The sequence below is a fragment of the Rhodnius prolixus genome, unplaced genomic scaffold (assembly GCF_049639745.1).
Source record: "Rhodnius prolixus isolate KJV_2025 unplaced genomic scaffold, Rpr scaffold_5, whole genome shotgun sequence".
Taxonomy (NCBI): Eukaryota; Metazoa; Arthropoda; class Insecta; order Hemiptera; family Reduviidae; genus Rhodnius; species Rhodnius prolixus.
In genome coordinates this window covers 20,184,763-20,205,201 of record NW_027411624.1, presented here as the reverse complement: position 1 = coordinate 20,205,201, position 20,439 = coordinate 20,184,763, and the positions used below count along the sequence as shown (strand labels likewise).

Here is a 20,439-nt window from a genome sequence, read left to right as displayed (position 1 = left end):
ATACTACCACTCCAATGTTATCAATTAAAGTGAAATTAAAACTTATTATCTAAACCATTATCATGGATATTCGAGGAGAATCTAAATAGCAAGAGATCGAAGGGTTAATATCTTAATTTTCTTTGAATATAACCCAATTTCTAATTATTTGTTCAGTATACATATTTTATTTTTCTTGGATGATCGGTTTCATCAATCGAACATTCAGCTTGATGAAACGGATAGTTTTCTTCAATTACATTCTTAATCTAGGTGATATGCCCGTAGGGTTATTTATATGCAATATAAAATAGATAAAGATATGCATGTTTTTAGGAATGGCAATTATTGGTAAAGTAGGTACTTTACTAATTATTTGATTATAAGACTTTTAAAACAAGTACTCAATTAAAGGAAATATATTAAATAATTATTTAGAAATGAATTATTATTACAAGCCATTTATTTGTTATTAACTCTGTGCTCTCATATTCTTCTGAAGCGAAAAATTCTTAACTTAAATAGAATTGGCTAATACTTTCATTTGTCAAAAGTAATACAAAGAAGAAAAATGAAAAATACAGATCTTCCATTAAACTATGGGTCAAAGGGGGCGTGGAGAGTCTTACGTGTGGAGAGGCGTGGTTTAATAAACGGTACTAGTTTCTGATTGGCTTCTTCAACCAACCTACTTTTCACTAATCCATTCTTTACTGTGATTCGCCAATTCTTTATACTTAATTATTTCTATGAAAAATTAAAGTTTAATTTTTTTTACTAATTTTCCCTCCGTAGGTATTTAACAAAGTATCGAATTATGCAATAAAAAATTTTCTCAATGAAAACATAAAAATTAAACGATTTTTCTTGTTTAATGTCTTCGTTTTCTAAACTAATAATGTAAGGGTAAACAGAAAATTGGGAATAATGGTTATTTTCTGATGAATTAAGTAAAAGAAAATTTTGTGCCATGTTTCACCTAACGTTCCCCACCATTTTCTATATTTATAGCTATAGAGTCCGTGATATCTAATAAATTCTTAACTATATTTATGTTTAATTTGAATAAAACACATTTCTAAATGCTGAAATTACAAGCTGAAGTGGGTACTTGCTGATTTGAGTACCTTTTGTCGTTTAATCAACCTTTATACTTAACTTTTTAAAGGCGATTTAATAGTATGAATTCGCCACTAACTAAAAAACATTTCATTTTCATTCGTAAGCTTGAACTGAAACTCAATTTTACTGCCCATAATGAGATCTAGTTTATTGTAATAGCACTAATGTACCTTGCTTACGGAAGTAGTGTATTGTGTTAGGTGTATGGACTTGTTCACATCCTTCCGTTAAGGTCGACATACCCGGAAGCAATCACACAGTGCTGATTTTAGATAATAAAAAAAGGAGTTTAATCCCCCAACCAGCAGTGCCAACAACCTACCTGGCGCCCCTCTACTTGTTTTTTTCTGAATTTAATTTCTAAAGATCATCAATCATTAATAGAGATTAAGTTGATCCAACAGGACATTTTGGAATAGGTTATTATCTAGATTTGTATTATCTTTTATTGACTGACCGTAAACAATTAATATTTAGGATTAATAATCTTATAAAAAAGCAGCAACTCAGTCTTTACGACAACGTTTGGGCAAATATATTGGCTTTCTCAGCTTCCTTATTGTGTGAGCCGGAGTATTTACCTCCTTCAAAGACCTCAATTTTCCTGAGAGTATGCTTCAAATAAAGGTAGAAAGCATTTAGACAGAAAAAATGTCGAAAGAAAATCAGTAGAGACACTTCAGAGAAAAACTAAAAAATTTAAACAGTAATTTCACATTTTAGGTTCACTAATTTTGGCAAAACTTCCTATGAACATTGGTTTATTTTTTTTTTGTAAAACAAAAACCCATTTCTACATACTTTCTTTCGTGAAATACGTGTACAAATTACCTAACACTGAAATTATTGCTTGATTATCTGGTGGCAATTGCATAAATTTAGACAAGTAGTTCCCAAAGAGGTTGTGTGCCAGATTAATAGTGGCTACTATGAGTACCACAAACTATAGATTCCAAAAATATCGGGTACGTTGTATATTGTATACCAATAATTGTATACTAATAAGAAGCGTCAAAGAGTGTGGATTAGCTGAGTGGTTAGCGAATACTGGATAGCGGAGATCACGGGTTCGAATCCAGCTGCTATCCCTTAAATTTCCTTTTTCGTAGGAGCTCCTACACCTCACTATCTGGAGGCCTGCAGTACGCTCCACTCCGAAGCTCAGGGCGCCGGTAACTCAGATGTTGACGCGCCTTAAATATAGCATCATTTTTTTAAAGCACTTCCAGCTACCAGTCAGTGTTTTCCTATAATCAAGCAGTGAGCTTTAAGCAACTCCTAAGAAGCGAAAATCTAAGTTAAGGCCTCGAACCTGCGTATCTCTGCTTGAGAATGCAATGCACGAACCACTCAGCTAATCTTTTCCTACATACTCAAAGGTAACTATCTAAGGTTACTTGAGGTCACCCTGGCAATGATAATAGTTACAATAACCGAAAATTATGACGTGAAAACTCAGTTGAACTACTGATCAGGTTTAAAGTCATTCTTTTGCATGCGTTTGATATGATATGAAAAAAACAGAAGTACTCGTAATGTTGCTTCAGAAACATCATAATTACTGACAGAAAGTAAATTCAAGCCTAATGAGTAAGGTACCTATTTCCTTTTTTTTGCCGAGGGAAATGAGGGAAACCTGGGAGGTAATGATCGGGTTACTTTTGGCACAAGAGGTTAATATATCAGTTTGGTGTAGTGAATTCGACTTCGGTTATATTTGTTTCCATCTAACACTACAATCTGGAAGAGTATTATGAGACAGAAACTTAATTAAAATCAAATTCACTGCAGAAAACTGATTAATTCAACCTATTACGATAAATAAAAGTTTGAAACCCATCAGGGATTTTACAAAAAACACGTCTCCCAGCTAAATCGAATATAAAAAAACGAAACGCTGATTGCCTTGCCAAAAACTTTGATGAAACGTCTGATATTTGTAGAAATTTATTAACTTATTTTACATTTATAGTTGCTATTTGCCAATTTGTGTTCATAAATCCTATATCTACATACTGAAAGATGACTACTACCTAAGGTTACTATTTGAGATTACACTAGCACTGATAGTAGTTACAATAACCTTCTAAAATTATGACGTGAAAGCTTCTTCGAGTTCTTTTAGCCAGTCTGTCTTTTGCAGAAAATCATTCGACTAGATCCTCCACAGCCTGCGAACTAGTTTATCTATTAACGTGGCTTGTGCTAGTGTTGTTGCACAGAGATTGCATGTATCGTCCTTTTCTTTCGACTCTTTAAAGGAAGTGTCGATAACAATCCGTAATTTCTGCTTGTACTTACAGTAATGTAAGGAAGGTTTAAAACATGCGTCTGTCATTGCGGTTTTGTGAAATCGATTGCATCGCTCGAAGTCGAGCTATATTCTCAGCTGCATTCCACAGGCTTGATTGTGGTACGTCCATACAAGTTTCAGTACTGTCTTGATTTTTTGCCGTTCTAATCAGTTTTCAATCTCCCAAAACTACTTTCCAGTTCCAGGCGTTTGTTCTGTAAACAATCCTTCCACGTTAGACGCTGAACTTGTTTACAGCATTTGAAGTAGGCAGTAGTTCACTGTTTATACTATACACACATGAATCTCGTCTTGTGTAAATTATTTGTTGACGGTTCAATTTTATTTCCTAGAGTTTAGTCTAGGTAGTTAGTGAAATAAGTTATATTTTTATCCCATGCCTAGCTGGTTTGTGACAACATCGGCCATCGGGCTACTTGCAGCCTAATAAATGATACGATATACTGCTTTGTTGTAATCATTATCCAATTACATCATCATTGTTGTCTCCCGCGTTCTACTCCAAGTTATTTAATAATAATGTTGCAAACGGGGCGAACTGAAACTTACATTTATGATTTTAAAATCAACCCTTTTTTGGATGTACAAAATTACTAATTCAGTTACAAATAGTTTCGCTAAATATTTGTTTCAGGTGCCTTTTTGAGTTCAGCATTCTCAAACCGGTTGACAATAAATATAACTGGTTTTCCGCAGGTTAAGGAGCTTTTAAAATGCATTTCTTTGAGTGATTTAGACACTCTTCAAAACTTAGTTAGAAATGGAAGCGACATTCGAATAATACTAGAAAGATATAAAGTGTATTTAATTCAGAGTGATGTGGAAAGAGCGGCAATGTCAAATTTCAATGTTTTTTTGGAATGATTCCGTTTTGTTAGGAGGGGACTCAGAAATATCTCTAATTTCCAGTTCCTTTCAAAATTATTAAAACTTACGCTCAAATAAGACTTTCTGGTCCATATTATATTAAAGTCACCTGTAATAACAAAATTAATCCAAAAAACCAATGCCTCTTATATAGTTTAAATAAACCGGAAACTTTATCTCATACATTTATACCATGTCCACTGTATGAGATAATTAGGAAAGCTCTAAATTTATCTGTTCAAAACGATCCTAATTTAGAATTTTCAAATCAATAAGTAATATGTTTCAAATTCATAAATTCCTAAAAAAAAAGTGCTGATGGTTAGAATTTTTGATTTGAATGATGAACAAATTTTTTGTATTAATGCTCTCTCATTGCATTAATCTTTATTTACCTTCTATGTATTATTTGATACATTATCTCCTATAACTCTTACAGTTTTTGTTTAGATATATATTTTTCTTGCTTTTTAGTTGTTCGGGTAAGATAATATATTATAAAGTTTCATTATATTATTTCTTTTGATTTATAGCATTGTAAGCCAAACAACAGATGTAAATCTTGGTACAATAAATGAATAATTATTCTTCCAGAAATGTGCAAATGGTATGAAGATCAGCCACTTCGATACGTTGGAAGTGCTTTTGCTGGTAGTCAAGACCATGAATTAACTTGAGAGAATTATCTGTCTTTTTTTTTGAAAGGATGTGCGATAGTTCTGGTGTTTTTTTAAATCACAAGTCATTTCAGTAACAAGCTTAGCCTCGCATAGTCCGCCATTGAATAACATAATTATAACTTTTTCAGTTTACTGTTTGGAAGCTATGGCGGAAATAAGCTGGACTGTCCGAATGAGACATTTGACTTCCTCTCTTTGCAAGCAGTTCATCCTTTTTGTTTCCTAACAAAATTGTACTTTAATGAAAATGGAATCCCTGGGAAACTTATCTATGCACCTTTGTTTATCAGTATGCGCACCGCTTTTGTTCAGTCAAAGAGCGCAAGATGCATGGCCGCTTTCTAGACTTGAGCATGACGTTGACAGACAGCTACTCTTTAGAGTCTGTGTGAAACACAATCTATTTTTTTTTTTTTTTTTTTTTTTTTTAATCCCAGCTCAGACATCCATTGGCGACAATCTCAATGGCCTCTTAATCTCCGTCTTCGAAATTTGAGGAAACCTTACCTTACAGATGCTGACAGCTGAAATAAAGAAGAAGAATAGCATCGTTTCTAGATCTGTCTATTTAAATGTGAATCCCCTGTTAGGGCCGGGTAGAGTTCTGCGACGTTCCTCGTTGTTATGGCTTTCAGGTTGTAGAGATGAATTTACATAGGTGCTACAATTTAGATTTATTGTTAGTCCAAAATTGATGATAAGATTGCTGTGCAGTCTGAAAAACGTCAATTTAAGAAACTAGAAAGAAATAGTTTTTCAATTTGCTCAAGATTTATCACGTATTCTTATAAATTAAAAAGCTCTATTATTTTTTTCCAGTTTTATACGAATATATTTTTACTACTGAGAAATATTAATTGTAGTTTTTAAAATTTCCATTACCCTTGCCAAACATGCATCATGCCCTCCCTTCCCAAATGAAGCGTTTTGAATGAAAAGGATCCCAAAACCTGGTAAAACAATTTTGAATTGACCGCAATCAAAATATAAGTAAAAAATTTACATCACAAACATGCTGACATAAACAAGAGTTAGCTAATACTAACAAATGTTTAGTTTTATTTCCAATTTTTTTTATTCCGTAGTTTAAATAACATTCTAATAATAAATAGCGCTTTTGGCAGTGATGGTTTGGACTGCTCAGATGCTGGCAAACTACTACATTCATAGAACTAGAAATAGATTTACAGCCGTTTCATGTATTAACTCTCATCTCCAGTTATAAATTGCTCTGCAAAAATTTGCTGAATATAATTGTAGACTCTACTCTACTGAAATTTAACAATTTGCTGATTTCTATTAAGTTTAGACGAAGCAATGCAAATCCTAATCACAACTTCCAGAAGACAAGCTGAATACAACTCACACGACTTTTGTAATTAACAAATTGCAGGATTACAACGAAATAATCATTTTTCAAAGAAAGATTTAGGAATTTTTTTTTTCCCAGTAAGTCAACTAAAATCAAATTTCACGAAAAAAGTAACGAAACAAAACTTGATAAGCTGCAAAACTTAGCATGAGTATTTAGTAAATGCAATTTAAATGGTTTTAATTAGATTCAATGGTTGGATTATAACTAAGGAACGGATTTTTATGTATTTAAAAATGCCAAATATTTAATTAAAATATGCATTTATTTTCGTCAATTATGTGGAAAATATGTGATTTTCTTAAAATATTTTCTGGAATATTTAAGTAAAATGGACTTTTTTTTTATGAAAATGGATTTTTAGGGGGGGGGGGCAAGTTATAATTATTTATACAAGAAAAGAACATTTTTACAATTTATAATAATTAATTAGGAACAAAATAATTTGTTTTTACAAGTTATAATGATTTATACAACAAAGAACATTTTTACTATTTATAAAAAGATGTGTTAAATTTTCAATTTTGAAAACTTCACTCTTCGAAATTGTTTGCAACCACATGAAATTTCAAATGTTGGAACGTAAAGTGACGACGATCTGGGCGTAAGATGGACTTGTAACGACTAAAATCCTTTGAAATGAGGATTTTTAAGTTTGTGGAAAGGGATATCTTCTCTAACCAAAGCCCGACACAGATCTGTACTCAGTGTAGACTTACTTGATGATGGAGATGTAAGGAAGGCTTGATAGGACGTCCTCTCTTTCTTTCTGTTTTTATTCCCTATGTGCGATCCGGTGGCAATATGTTGGGTGACTTGGGAACGTTGAGAGCAAGAAACGCGCTTGTCACAAGCTGTGCAGTACAAAAATGTCTCGCATCACTTCGAAAAAGTTCTGCTGGAAACTCGCGAAGATATTTAGCAACCAGTTGTTTGTTTGAGGCCGATGTTCGTGGCATTTCACCCAAAAAAAGAATACACTTAGTGACCGAACGAAATGAATTGGTCACTTCAACGAACGAGCTGAAAGAACAGACAACGTCATACAACTTCAAAGAACTAACAAGTGCCCGTCACTGTTTAGCAGCATTCTTTGTAAATTACAATAACCATTGTACCCACTGTGATTCACAGCCCTACAGTCTGTGGTTCACAGTTCCTGTCAACCACCTCCCAATTATGAAAATATGCCCAAAATGAAAAATATGAAAAAATATGTACATATTTTGATTAAATTTGTAGAAATATTTATTTATTTTAATCAAATATGTATAAATATGCGATAACATCCAAATATGTGGAAATATGTGAAATAAAAGTAGACTCAAACGGCTTAAAAAGTGTCAGTATGTATACTTCTAGTTGAAAAACGTCTGTAAATTGCCTAGAAAAAAATATGTAAATAGATACGAATCCGTTCCCAAATTATAATACTATAACAATAAATAAATAAATTAGATTCAATTTGCAAGAAAAACTATTTTGAAAGAGATTCCATTTTTTAGTTTTCAAAAATCCATTTTTTAGTCTCTTTGGATGGTTTTTTTTAAAAAAGTGATACAATGGGCAAGTATGTATTTGTATCCATGGTTCAACACAGAAATCTGTAAAACTTATACAACGATTGGTTCTCACAAAAAGACTCAGCAATATCTCTTACTTAATTGACGCCACTTTTGGAATAGTTGCATTAAATAATTATACAATTCAGTTTTAAATGATGACATAGTTTTATAGATTAAAGATGGTGATAAAGAGTTCCAGAATAAAGAGAACTGAATTAGGAATGCATTATTGCAAGTAATTGTTCTGAATGGAGAAATATAGAATAGATTGTTGACTGCTCTGGTGTTTCTAAGATCTAACTGGGCTTTGCTGCTGAACGTATCAAATAGAGATTGAGGATGTTGATTGCTGAAGAGCATGTACAAGAAGTTACCAAGAAAGTTCTTCTTCTGTACTTTACATTCAGCCAACCAAGGAGCATGAAGTGAAGGGTTATAAGTTCATCCTCTCTTACATTCAAAATAAAACGAACACAGAAATTTAGAGAACTATCCAATTTTAAATTCAGTTTTGCAGTTTAATTATACATCTTCTTCTTCTTCTCGTAGCTCTACAGCCCGGGGTGGGCCTTGGCCTAACGAATAACGTCATTCCAGATATCCCTATTTTTTGCTTTTCTTCTACAGTCATCCACTCCAACGGTCTTCAAGCCTTCCTCAATCTCCTGGAGCCAATGCATACGTGGTCTTCCAATTTTTTTTTCTTTCCCCAAACAGTGTACCAAACAGTAAGCTGCGCGGCATTATGTTTTCAGCCATTCATTCCACTTTAATTATACATCATTCAACAGTAATCAAGGTGAAGAAATACTGAAGTTATTAACCAACTGTCTATATTTTAGTCAGTTCTTAAATTAAATATTAAATTTAAGTTGGGAAAGTGGAGAATTAAGGTAAATCAACAAAAATCCAAACATATAGTCTTCACACTAAACCGGAAAACCCTCCCTTCCATATATTTCAACCATATTGCTCTTCCTACCGCTACAAAAGTACGTTACCTTGGACTTCACCTCGACAAGCGACTAACCTGGAATCCTCATACTCGACTAAAACGAACTGAGTTAAATAACAGATATAAACTATTAAAAAAATTACTAGACAAACGTTCAAAACTGACGCTACGTAACAAAAGGCAGCTGTACTACACATTACTAGCCCCTATATGGACATATGGAATAGAACTGTACGGGACAGCCAAACACTCGAACCTTCATCGTATCCAATCCCTTCAATCCAAAATCCTTCGTACCCTTGTCAATGCTCCTTTCTACGTCTCTAACCATACTATCCACAATGACCTTAAAATTCCCTTCGTCTCTGTCCTCGCCAAATCCCGTTACATAAAATTCCATTCCCAACTATCCTCTAACATAAATCCTTTAGTCCAAGCCCTCTCAACCTCCACCCTCCCAACTAATCCTCCACGACGGTTGAGGCGTCGGTGGCCTCGGTGACCATCTGCGAATGTAGCGTCGGCTATCTAGTGAGACAGTCGTGATTCTCCTGCTATTATGGCATATTACGACTGCTATCGCTGGATGGCCGTCGTTCATGTCAGACATGTCAATGTGTGCTCGTTGGCCTAGCCTATCAGCACACTCTATTATCGGCCATCTGTTTTGCTTGTTGCATTTATTTCTGTGCAGTGGTAAAAATCTAAATAAAGGTAAAAAAAAAAATTAAAAAAAAAAAAAGTTGGGAAAGAGAGAGGAATTTGGACAATTCTCTAAAGTATCATTTCAGTAAATTGTACGTTTTACTATTTGGTACAAAAATTAGATCTTATCTAACAAAAAAATCACGATAACATGGAAACACTATCAGAAAATTTGCATTTTCAGACGAACTGTATCTCTTTAAATTAAGCATTTTAGAAAGAATATAAATTCCCATTAGACTGTAACAATACTCTGAAATGCACTTAAGAAGAAAGCTAGCCTAACTCTTCACAGCTGAGGGGCTTCCTGTTTTGGAATAATATTCATTAAACAGGAAATGAAGCAACTATAGTGACAAACTTATTCAGTGGATAAGATTAAGCGGAAAAACCACTACTTTAAAGAAAAGCGTAATCCCTGTTTTCCTTTCAAATATTCAAAAACAAATTACACAATGAAATATGGGTTCAAATAAAAGTTATGGAGATCAACTTAAATGTGATGTGAAAGAAAAGAAGGGAAACCATAAGGTGCAAATTGGAAAAAGAAAAAGAAAAAAGTTTTTAGTGAAGTGGTAAATTCTAATGCCTTTTATTTGGCGCTTATTTTTGCTGCAATCAGGCGTTGGCGCTGCAAGTAACAGTGATAACTAGGGAACGGATTCGTATGTATTTACATATTTTTTTCTAGGCAATTTACAGACGTTTTTCAACTAGAAGTATTCATACTGTCACTTTTTAAGCCGTTTGAGTCTACTTTTATTTCACATATTTCCACATATTTGGATGTTATCGCATATTTATACATATTTGATTAAAATAAATAAATATTTCTACATATTTAATCAAAATATGTACATATTTTTTCATATTTTTCATTTTGGGCATATTTTCATAATTGGGAGGTGGTTGACAGGAACTGTGAACCACAGACTGTAGGGCTGTGAATCACAGTGCGTACAATGGTTATTGTAATTTACACAGAATGCTGCTAAACAGTGACGGGCACTTGTTAGTTCTTTGACGTTGTCTGTTCTTTCAGCTCGTTCGTTGAAGTGTCCAATTCATTTTGTTCGGTCACTTAGTGTATTCTTTTTTGGGTGAAATGCCACGAACATCGGCCTCAAACAAACAACTGGTTGCTAAATATCTTCGCGAGTTTCCAGCAGAACTTTTTCGAAGTTATGGAGACATTTTGTACTGCACAGCTTGTGACAAGCGCGTTTCTTGCTCTCAACGTTTCCAAGTCACCCAACATATTGCCACCGGATCGCACATAGAGAATAAAAACAGAAAGAAAGAGAGGACGTCCTATCAAGCCTTCCTTACATCTCCATCATCAAATAAGTCTACTGAGTGCAGATCTGTGTCGGGCTTTGGTTAGAGCAGATATCCCTTTCCACAAACTTATTTATAATTGTAAAAATGTTCTTTTCTTGTATAAAAAATTATAACTTGCGCCCCCCCAAAAAAATCCATTTTCATAAAAAAAAATGTCCATTTTACTTAAATATTCCAGAAAATATTTTAAGAAAATCACATATTTTCCACATAATTGACGAAAATAAATGCATATTTTAATTAAATATTTGGCATTTTTAAATACATAAAAATCCGTTCCTTCTGATAACCGAACTATGAATTACAGAGGTAAACGGAGTGGTGAAGTTACCCAGTGGTAACACTCCAAAACATTAGGCTATTAGTCGCTCTCTTCACTTGAGAGGAAATCACGAGGCCACTGTCTTTTAAGGCGTCTTGTCCGGGTTATCAGGTAGAGTTGTAGAAGAAAGATTTTGAGCTAGAGGATTTGTATGAGATTGCAGGCTGAAGTTGGAGTTTTCTGTATCTTGTTTTCAGCAACTTGTGTGACAAAAGGAATGTTAAGGTCAGTGTGTATAGTCCAGGTTGGAGACATAAAAAGGAGCGTGTACAATAGTTCGAAGTATTTTAGATTGTAGAGATTGAATCCTTTGGAGATTGGAGCGCATGGTTGAACCCCACAGCTCTATTCCATACGCCCAGATGGGTTTTAAAGTAGAAGTATAAATTAGTCTCTTGTTGTCCAGAGAGAGTTTTGATCTATCGTCTAAGAGTCTTTTAAGTAGTCGATAGCATCTGTTTAGATCTGTTCTTTTTAGTTTTAGTGTGAGGATTCCAAGACCAAGTCTTCGGCCTAAGTAAAGCCCAAGGTATCGGGCAACGTTCACTTCTGGTAGAGGTGTTAGGTTGTAGAAGACTGGAGGAAGAGTAATGCGCCGAAGAGTGAAGGTGATATTTTTGAGACTTGGTTTAATTCATTTTCAATTTTTTCATTAAGTTTAATAGCCCATCTCTTGAACCACTATTCTAATGCCTAATTTTCTTAAAAGACGCTAATTTCAACAAAATTTAGCCATTCTTAATTTTAAATTAGCAATTTCAGGAACATTAGCTATTTTTAATTTTATATACGCAATTTCAGCAACATTTTTAAACATCCCTAATATACGCTACTTAAGCCACATTTAGCCATTCTTAATTTTACATTCGCAATTTCAGCAACATTAAACCAGTCTTAATTTTATCTTCCCAATTTCAGCAACATTTAATTCTTAGTTTTAATTAAATTAATTCTTAACTTTATATAAGATCCATAATCCGTACGTTACACAACCGTAGAACTTTAGAGATCAGATTATCCCAACTTCCAGAAGTATCCTATTTTCTAGTGTACTAGAATTTTTCTTCCTTCCTTGAGGGGCGCTACAGTCCTGAAAGGAGCCGGGCCTCCTCAACCAGCCACCTCCATTCCTCTCGATCGTGGACTCTAGATTGCCATCTTCGCACGCCCCTGCTCCTCAGGTCTGCCTCCACATCATCTAGCCACTTCATACTAAGCCTCCCTCGATGATTTCGACCCCCTGTAAGTGCCATATAGCATCTTTCTGGGCAAGCGCTCTGTATCTATCCGCTCCACATGATCTAAACCATCTAAGGCGGTCCTTGTTTAATGAAGGCTACGAGATCCGGTTCCTGGGATAGCTCTTTTAAAATCTGTATTTAACCTAATCCTCCACCGATTACGCTCCTTTTCCACTGGCCCATTTTCCTACTTCAGTAAAATTAACGTGATAATCCTACCTCTTAACCAATATTAAGCAGCAGGATTAAAGGATTGCTAAAATTCCAAGTTCTTGGATAATCCATAAACCGTAATTTCCACTTTGCTTAAGACGATTTTTCACCTTTTTTTTGTAATTTTCTAGCAAACTGCATCTACGAAATTTTCTCTCTTAACTTCAGATATCTAATTCTTTTCACTTAATCATAATTGCAGTTTTTAACAACTGTATAATGTAATTGAGAATTACATGTATTTCTAGTATACGAGTTAGAATACACTGTGTAAGTCAGTATAGTTACTGCAGTAAGAGATAATCAGGCCGGTGATCGCGACAAATTTTTTCCCACCTCGTATAAAACTTTTTAATTCCAAAAATTTGCAACAAATACCATAATTTCCTTTATTAAAACAAAAATTAGAAGAGGACATAAAAAGATTTCGAAATTACTCTCGACAGACAGAACTATGGGAGGAGATAAGTGGCACACCAACAGGTGTACGATCTGATATGAATGGGTGTTATGGAGCAACTATGGTGAATTATTGCATCATAATATTACAGTAATTACAGCATTAAGCGTTTATACGACGTAATTACATATGTGGTGGGTGATATGACGGTTTTGTAAACCAACTAATTTAGGTTGGCCACAATTAAACATTATTAGTATAAAATGTAAACCAGTTGGCTTATGTGTTTTGTTTTGTAGTTATAAATTAAAAAAATTGAGATCGTTGCAATATGTGGGACATTGGGGTTTTACAGGATATAGTCGGCTTCGCTGTCAGAGAGCCCTGATTAGAAGAAGTCTGTGGTGAGGTGATATCTGAACGCTAGCTGCAACTTTCATTATCCATATCCAATTTCTTGAACATGGAGAGCACTTAGAAGATAAGCACACGGAAGGCAATCACAAAAGTAAATCCAATTCTTTTATCTAAAAACAAAATTAATTAGTAAAAGAATGAACTTTTTTAATTAAGAGCGTGTAACAAGTATTGAGTCAGGCAGAGGGTTCAAGGTATAGGACAGCGTGGAACTCACTAAAGACGGACTCTGGAAGAAAGGTAATGATCTAAAGATTAGCCAATCTCTGAGAAGTTTGAAGTCTGCTTTACAAAACAGAAATCATGGTGAAGAATAGTTGCTCTATGGATAAATAGAAGACGATCTGATTACTGAAGGAGGAATTTTCTCAAGAAAATCACGCTTCTTTGAAAGCTCAGAGGAAACTTCAAGAGTTTATCGAAGCTGGTAAAGAAATGTAAAGGCTGCAAGTCAAGAAATTGCCTAAATTTTTAGGCGAGGCTTAATGCCTAGCTACTAACTAACTCTAGGGTATCATGGCCGCCGAATGGCACAGCTCCATTCTTTTACTGCTAAAAACAAATTAAATTAAATTTGCCACACGATGTACTCCGAACTAAGTGGCAGTGAGCATTTTCTGGGTTCCGGTGCATCAAAAAAGGCCTGGTTAACTCATAAGGTTAACTGGAGAAGGTGGGCTGTTCACAACCCTTCAAATTATCCACAGCCAGTGTTGCCAATCTAAGGCAGCTTCACGGCTACCATGATTAAAGAGTAGGGTTAAAAAGAAATACTAACTTAACTCTTGCACCCAATCGAAGAAATTACACATCACGTAGAATGTTAAGCTACTGGAAATTCTCTTGCGATCATCAGAGCAGGAAAGATCTAAGAAACATAGTGACACTAATTACCGAACTAGCATAAGGTTGTTTATAAAAATTGATGCACTAATTCTAGACGAGAAAAGTAAGGTACTACGAAACTTTGACCCCACACTAGACTTAAAAGAACAGAACTGAACAGACGCTATCGACTACTTAAAAGACTCTTAGACGATAGATCAATGCTCTCTCTGGGCAACAAAAAACTAATTTATACTACTATTTTGAAACCTATCTGGGCGTATGGAATAGAGCTGTGGGGTTCAATCAAACGCCCCAAATCTCCAAAGGATTCAGTCCTTTCAATCTAAAATACTTCGAACTAATGTATACGCTCCATTTTATGTCTCCAACCTTACTATACACACTGACCTTAACATTCCTTTTATCACCCAAGTTAATAAAACACGAAGCAGAAAACTCTTCTTCAGCCTGCAATTTCACATAAATCCTCTAGCTCAAAATCTTTCTTCTAGAACTCTTCCTGATAACCCGGACAAGACGCGTTAAGAGAGCAGTGGCCTCGTGATCTCCTCCTAAGCGAAGAGAATGACTAACTGTCACAATGTTTTGGAGTGTTACCACTGGGTAACTTCTCCACTCGATACCTTATCATTTGTTACTCTATTATCATTGTTACCTATAGCGCCAACGATAGAAAAAAAAAAAGACTATGAAATTCACTAAAAACCTCAAATATTCAGCAAGTTAATACCTGACTTAGCCTATATTCGTGCATTGTCAGCCAACTGGCAGTGTTTTTTCTTTAAAGACAACACTAGAAAAGAATCGATATTAGTTCAGAAAAGAATAATTGGGCTAACCGCTACCTAATTTGAAGCATTTCATTTCACTTTGAAACCTTAAAAATAGTAACCGTTAAAATGGTGACCAGTAAATCTTTAATGAGTTAAGGAAGATAGAGGTGACCGTAAATTTAGGTTGAGAAGTAACCGTTAATTTCCGTTTTCAATTAAAGACAACATTTCTGACGTACACAACTCGCAAGAACTAATCTTCTTTTATCATCTGAACCATGTTAAATAAATTCGTGCTAATAAAAAGCAAACAGCAATAATAATACGCTAGTCCCGAATCGACGAACGAACTATCTGACTGCTCGCTGTCTTCGACAATTCTCGGAGATTTACTCTCAAATACTTGCAAGTAGTAATCACAATTGAAATGAAGAACTGCGCTTATGCAACGCAATTAGTATAATTTTTGTATGTACAGACTTCGTTTATTCGTACAGCACGCTTCATTCAATTTAACTTATAGTCAAAGCTAGTTATTGTAAACTGAAATATAGTAAATTCTAAAAAAAAAAACTGTAAAATGCTTCTTTTTTGCAGAAAGAATAATGTAAGACAACATCTTGGAGCATGAGGGGAAGCTACGTAACTAAAGACATCCCCATTTAGCGACTGTCAAGATAGATTAGGCAAGCAACTATATCTGCCTTCTATATACCATTTTGGGACACTTTTACTTGAGGAAGACATTAAAAAACAAAACTTTAGGCCTGCACATTTCTTCATTCAAGATTAATTTACAAGGGACTAATGTTCAATTATCATATTTACTGATCTTATTTAGTAGGATCGGCTCACTGACGATTCCTACATATTTTTTTAAAGTTGTACTCAAATATAGTCGAATTATCATTGACTCAGTGACGCGATATTTGCTCTAATAGAAAGTATTAAAATGGTAACATCTACTAATCGCGGAGAATCTTTAAAAACAACTTATTCCCTTAAATAGCCAATAAAACTGTGATTAAGCTCCTTTAAATAAAATTAGATTTAATTCATTTAAATTAGAATATAATTTAAATAAAATTAACCTGTTCGATGGAAGGTATTCATATATCTAAGCAGTCACCTCTTCAGATCCCAATTTGCTTCAGTTTCTATTTATGATGCAGTTTATTCTTTTATTGGCTAAACTTAGTTCATTATTTTGTTTTCGTGTGATTGATAAATATCTAAATAGATCGCCTTGTTCTGTTGCTAATTCTATGTTTCTCTATCCGACTGTCTACCAAAAGTGGGCGATTCGCCAACAGATAAAACGAATGTGGTTCTATCTAGGGAATCTCTTGAACCCTGACATAGCCATTAAATCTTAAAGAATGCTATAACAGATCATTAGAGAACGTCATTAAACCGGTTAACTATAAAAGCAGAAACGTTTTCGAAAAATCACAGCATTTAACTTTTACGTCACTGAAGGCTATTGGCTGTCAAAAAGTGCCTGATTCGATCGCTTTTTTTAAAAAATTAAAGTTCTCTTCAATATGGTGATAAGAATAGTGGAGAGGAGGGGCATCTTTGAACAGTTTTAATTTCTCGCCAAATATTTAAAACATTTATGATAGGTAATTTTCTCCGCATGTTGTGGTAGACCTGTTGTATAATTGACATAGTTTCCCTTCGTTTTCATTGTTTGGTATAGTCAGAATTGAGGAATGTTATAGTTTTGTAAGGTGGAAGTAAAATTTTGTGATGCAGCTTTGGAAGTGTATTGTGAAGATTGTAGGTGGACAAGGTGTAAGTATTATTGGTCCATAGTACAATTTGGAATTCGTATTCTTAAATCTAGTATTTACAAAAAGTCTATTTGCTCGCAAGAAGTGTTGGATATTATATTTTCTTTTATGAAAGGAGAGGGGTCACATTTCAACATCACAGTTAAAATGTGCCCTATCGACCTGCAAGTTTGTGACTTTTTATGGGGGGGGTTTATTCGCAGAGAAGGGGAAAATGGGTCCGAACCTACTTTAAGAAGCGCAACAAACCGAATATTTTATTTAAACTTCCTACCTATCATACTTTGGGTACAACATCCCGAACTGAGTCATTCTTGATTTTTTGAACTAGATTTCAGTGGTTTAAAAGAGAAAGTAATGTAGTAGTGAGAGAAATAACTGATAGAAGGTAGATTCAGAGTAAACTAATATCATTTCTTTCTATTTTATATTGTGTTCAAAAGGTACCCCACCAGTGGGGCAGATATTAACATAGGACACAACATTTTTAAATTTAAAAAAGTGTAGATAAGTATGTAAAGTACCAACTGTTTATTGATATAGATCTGTTAAGAAGACTTGAAAGTTGTAGAAAACAAAATAAAAAGGTTCAATAATACAGATTCTGTGCACCACTCGGTAGCAGAAAATGTAAATTCTGTTCAAATGTGCCCCCCTCTCCACTACTTCAAAAACAACGACGATGCTTTACAAGTAAGAAATGTATTAATTAATACAAAAAAGGTTTTCATTTCTTGTTGTGTGACAAAACGTCTGTATAAACTAAGTTTAGGACGTAAAAGAATTCAGTCAGTTACCAAATTTATATACCTAAGGTAGAAAAACATGGAAGGTCTGCATATTTAGACTTCAATAAAAGATGAAAAGATATTTTAAAAACAAACATGCCCGTTTACACACTAACCGTACTCACTAAAAAATAACTGTAGTTGTGAGTAACTACATATTGTATAAAGTTTTAATTTTATGTTGAATTTACTTTTTTAAAAAATGTAAAAGATTTTATATTCTTAGGTGCCTTATTTGCAACAAAATTGTTCAGCTTAATTGGAATTAAGAAACTACTAAAATGTAGTCATTTCGCCCATTTTGTTTGCTCTTAAAAGTTCATTTGTAGGAGACGGCGGATATTGATTGAGAGATTGCTTTTTTTAATTTTAAGAGAATAGTACCTAGACAAACAGTTGACATGGAATCCCCATACTAGACTGAAAAGACAAGAAACTAACCAACGCTACAAACTTCTCGCCGGACTATTTGGACAAACGTTCTAAACTCAACGTACAAAACAAAAGGCTTTTATAACTTCTGCTACTGTAACCTATTTGGTCATACGTCATCGAAGTATGGGGATCGACTAAACCGTTCCAACTCTCTGTGCATCCAGACATTACAGTCAAAAATACTTCGAAAACTTCTTAACGCTCCGTTCTATGTATCTAACCTCACTATCCATAACCATAATGACCTCAAAATCCCTTCCATTACAGGTCTTGCTAACACTCATTTTCTCAAATTTCATTCCTCTAACCCTCTAATCAAAAAAACTATCTTCTTCTGCAACACCAGGTGATCCTCCAAAGAGATTGAACAGAAGATGGCCTCGCGATCTACTGTCATTTTAAGAGAAAACATATGTCCAAGATAATGGAGTGACACTGCTGGGTGGCCTTCTCCACTCGTATATTTTCGTATATTATTTTTTGTTAATCATGTAGCACATTTGCTTGTTGCAACAATCGTTGCAGTTGTAAAATTCAATAAAAGATTTTTTTAAAAAAAAAAAGCGAACGGTAGGCGAAAAAGGTTTGCTGACCCACTGAAGCAACCGAATGTTAATTATAATTTCATATAATAATTTGGTAATATTTCATCAGTTTTAAGTCACTTGGACAAGTACTTCCAAAACTGAATTTTGCACTTTTTATAACTGAATATTTACAGTGGTATGAAATTGAAGAAATGGCTACTAGAGACAATTCTTACCGCCCCCAAACCTTGACAAGAAGATGCATACCCATTATTCTGAAACATTTCTTCGCATATTGCTTCGTTTTTATGTTTTTCTGAGGACTCTCAGAATGTACGCTACTCCCCCCAAATGGACATTGAAGGGGGCCATTAAGCTGTGGCGCTATCGTTAATCACCTGGGTTCTGTTATCGATCGATGAGAGAAACCAGAAGAGTGGATTATAGAAGGGAGATCACCCTTGCGTGAAATTTAATAAGATTTCTTGGTAGAATACGAAGGGGATAAGGAAATTGGAAGAAACATAACAAATGGATTGAAGTCGAAAGCATTTATTATCATAATTAAAAGTATTTTCGTAATTTCCTGCCTAAATGCAATCTAAAAAAAATGGATTAACTCCGGAGAAGCATCAACAAAACTCTTTGACCAACTGGCTCTGGAGAGAATGGTTAAACTTTGCTAAATCTCTGGATTATTTCTGGAAGAGCTAATGAAATAGCGAGGAGACGATGTGGATCCGAAACTGACTTGGCAATCTCGAATCGATTAGTGACAGAAGTATCAAGAAGGGGTAGCTGTGAAAACTGGTAAGGCTGCAGGCAGGCTCAAGAGATTTATAGTGGCAATTGGAAGTTATTAGTTAGGTCTGGGGAAAGAAGCATTTAAGAATTTTGGTGGAGATGTTGACTGGGCAGAAATAGAACTAACGCCATCTGATGTGAGGAGGGAGTGCAAAACATCATGTATCATACTTTTGGCACAGTTTCCTGGCTTCTTAAAGGCCAGGTGTAGGATATTTGGCATTGATCAGATAATAAGAGGGGATCTGGATTAGTTATACGATAAATCAATGACCTTCTTAAATATTGCACGGAGACCAATAGAGACTGTTCTTCTAGGGAATATTGAGGGGGGAAATATTGAAGAGCCACTGTAGGTTCGTGTTTTTTGAGGCCAATAACAATAGAAGCAATAGGAGCCTGCAATGAGGAAAGAAAGACTCCAAATTAGTTAGGAGAAGACTCAAGAAAAAGGTACTGATGCAATTTTAGCGTACATAGACATACCGGAATAGATAAGAGCAACTAGAAAGTGGATGAAGTGGCTAAAAATTTGATACTCAACACAGTTCTCTGATCTACAAGGCACAGCTGCTGTCATAAAGAGATTTTAGGAATTAAAAACTGAAGTGCGGGAATTAGAGATGCACTGGATGGCTCAGAAGGAGTCTTTAGACCAATATGTTCATACAAAATATAGGTACCGATGCAGTACATGAGCCCTTCACTAACAACTTTATTAACTTCATAAAACCAAAAAAAATGGAGAAATGCGATGAAATAGTGTACATTGTTTTGTTAAAATTCTGTTTATAATGTTAATTCAAATGAATTTACAGTTATCATTCAGCGCCTGCTACTGAATTTGAGTTGAATTATTGCAACGATTTACATAAAAAGCACGGAGTTAATCAAAATGACTTCTGAAATAAATTGTTCATAATTCAATGCCCCAAAAAACTGTTGCCGTTTAATGGTGTTAATTATTTGGGAAA

General features: G+C 34.5%; 1 protein-coding gene across 3 annotated transcripts in view; it reads right to left on the bottom strand.

Moving 5' to 3' along the window:
- The window catches only part of spen (spen family transcriptional repressor split ends), a 187,878-nt gene that overhangs the window by 36,553 nt on the left and 130,886 nt on the right, over positions 1-20,439 (bottom strand). The window lies entirely within an intron of this gene.